This window comes from Triturus cristatus, chromosome 11 (genome assembly GCF_964204655.1).
Source record: "Triturus cristatus chromosome 11, aTriCri1.1, whole genome shotgun sequence".
NCBI classification, from domain to species: domain Eukaryota; kingdom Metazoa; phylum Chordata; class Amphibia; order Caudata; family Salamandridae; genus Triturus; species Triturus cristatus.
In genome coordinates, this window is record NC_140594.1 from 1,171,251,401 (window position 1) to 1,171,254,717 (window position 3,317).

Consider the following 3,317-nt stretch of genomic DNA (forward strand, 5'->3'; position numbering starts at 1 on the left):
TTTGTACAGAACTCTGCATTACTCACCAATTTCTGCTAATTCCACATCCCTAATTGTCATCACACTACGCAGACAATGTTCAGAAATGTTTATAATGCCCATGTGAAGCAGATAATGTGCAGACAGGAAAATGGGCATTTTTTCTCCCGCAGAGGAGCCTGCATGTTCCATTGGAGTTGTCTCACCTGAAGATCACCGTTTTGAAACCGAGAAACTTTTTGCAGCTTTTCATATCTAACCCCGCATTATGTAAGTGCAGTTTCCATTGGCTGATGTTGTGGGGTAGGGTTCATTCATTCTCTTGCCCCACCATGTCCCTGTCACTCTACCACTCTTTACCCTATTCCCTTGTCCACTGTGTGTTCTCTTTTTATTCCTCTTCCTATTTTTTCTTTTTCCTTTTCTTCCCTTCTCTCTTTCCCTCCTTCCTTTATCCTTTACCAATTCATGCTTTTCTTCTTATGTTTATCCAGCTCTGCTCTCTTTGCTCTCCTTTCCCATCTACCGTGCATTCCTTGTTTATCTGTTGTTTTCATCTCTTTGTTCATTGTCCTTTTCCTCACTCCCTTATGATTTACACTCCATCCTTTATTCTTCATTCTTTTTCTTCTACGACATACAAGCCCTTATGCCTCTGTATACATCTAGGTTATAGGTCAATGAGTGACTCTTGTGCAGTCTATCCTAGAGCTCAAAGCAGGGTCCTCCCACCCCTAGGACTTTTATCTATATTGTAAAGCCTCTGACCAAGAGACTGAAGTTGAAATGCCAGAGTACCTTTTTTATTTGGAGGTGTGGGTCAATCAATCGAGATTTATAAAGCACAGCAAATCACCTGTGAGGGCTTCTAGGCACTGGAGTTGCTAGCTGCTTCGCGGTGCTCTGTTCATTTGCTCAACAATGTCTTGGGTCCCTCTGAAATGAGGAAAAAACAAGGAGAAGCAGTGAAAAAGGAGGGAAAAGCAGGAGGAAGCACTCAGAATAGCCATGAGGAAGCAGAGGGTGCAGCAGCACCGGGGGGAGCTGGACCCGGGACCTCCTGGGTAAAAAGCTAGCGCTTTGTGAAGATGATGCTGTCATGCACTTCTCTCATGCAGCGTCCCCCCCTGCCCTGGGAGATACTATACGTGAGTTTGGCCATCTTTCAGGGAAGCTGGTCAGAGTACAAAATGGAAGCGGATGCATGGCACATGCGATACAATGAGCCAAATTTATAAAGAAAATGGGTCACTCGGGCAGAAGTCCCCGTCCATTGGATCAGCTGGCGAGAGCTCGTTAAGGTGCACAAGTAGGTAATAAAAAGGACTGACATCTCGTTGTCTCTTCTGCTTCCATTTGGCAATGGGCCAATGCAGTAAAAGTGCCAATCCTCCCCGAAATAAATGTAATCTTTAAAATGACCCTTACACTTAGACTATCTGTATCTTAATACGTTTCGTTCCAGTATCTAATTGTTTACATGGGCTTAAAAGGGTACAGGAATTGGTTGAAGGGAACTGTGACCGGCCCTGTTGGGCACCTCCATACATCTGCTTATATAGGTGGACTATTGAACTCAACCCGGCACCCACTATACGCGCATCACATCCTTGTACATGGAATTATGAAATGCCAGCAGAAATGGAATCTCCTTAGTAAAATACAGGGTTTGCTTTACAGATTTTTAGCAACTAATTTAAAAAAAAACATTTTCTGTTAGAGACCAGCCTCATTTGCGCCACTGGGGCTTGACATTTCACCCAAAATTAAATGACCCCCTTACCCCAGTTATCGACAGCTTCGGAGCACCATTGAAACGCCGCGGCGACCCTGGTACTTGGAGTTTAAAAGCAGGAAGTGTACCCAATGTGCGGATCTTGTAAGATGCATCTGGAAGACACCTGATATTATTGGACACATGTAATAAACGTGTCAGGCTCTCTCGAATCTGACCCTGGATCAAGGCTCTAGGGTTGGAGGAAGACTCTGGCTGATGGGTCTGCAGCATATAAACCCTGCGGATGATTTATTTATTTATGCATTTTTATAAAGCGCGGCCTTTACCCGTAGGTGTCAGAGCTCTGTACAATAGAAGCAGTTATGTTACATGAGAGAAATGTTACAAAATAGAACGTACAAAAATAGAAGGACACAGAATAAAACACAGCAGGCAAGAGGAACACAATATCAAACACAGCAAGCAAGGAATGTACAAAAAATAAATAACTATAACAAATTTACAATGACTAACGAACTTCCTGGTGGGGTCTGAGAATGAAGGAATTAGTTCTGAAAGTGTCTTTAGAATAGAAGAGATTTGAGGTCCGCTTTGAAGATCCGGATGGAGGTGGTGGCACGGAGCAAAGGAGGAAGCGAGTTCCAGATTCTCACCACATTACCTGAGAACGATTGAGCCATCAATTTTTCCCTTTTGAAGGAGGGGGGCTCAAGCAGGAACTTTTCTGCATTCCGAGAAGGTCTCAAGCCTCCGGACAATTTCAGTTTATTCGCCAGATAGCGAGGGGAGGAAGAGTGCAAGGCTTTGTGGGGGATGCAAGCCGTTTTGTAAATAGCTCTAGCCTCGATGGGAAGCCATCGGAGAGAAGACAGGATAGGAGTGATGTGGTCACTTCATTTGGACCCTGAAATGAAGCGATCTGCTGAATGGAGGACGGATTTAAGGGGGGAGAGGTGAGATTTGGGATGGCCAGTCAGAAGAGAATTACAATAATCCAGTCTAGAGAGAACTAGCGATTGGACCAAGGTTTTTAGGTCTTTCTCCGGGAAGAATCGACAAATCCCCCACAGAAGGCGCAGCTGATAACGTGCGTTCTTGGCAATGGAGTTGATGTGTGAGATTAGGTTGAGTCTTTTGTCAAGTATGACACCTAGGGATTTAGCGCAGTCGACAATGATGGGTTTACTGTTGAGTACATTCAGCTGATTCATCCAGGATTGAACAGGAGGCGGGGAGAGAGAGGTAGAAAGGAGGAGGAATTCAGTTTTGGAGGGATTGAGAATGAGTTGGTGAACTAACATCCAGTTGTGAATAGAGTTGAGAGTAGAGTTGAGTAGTGAGAGATCTTGAGAGGAAGACACCTTGAGGTAGATTTGGGTGTCATCTGCATAGAGATGGTAGAGGATTCCAGATTTGCTTAGGAGGTTCCCTAAAGGTTCCAGATAGAGATTAAACAGAGTGGGTGCAAGGATGGAACCTTGAGGGACGCCTTGACCAATCACCAGTGGAGACGAGAGACTGTTGCAATCTTGATCATTTGGGATCTGTCCGAGAGGAATGAGACAAACCATTTAAGCACTGTGCCTTCCACGCCCATTCT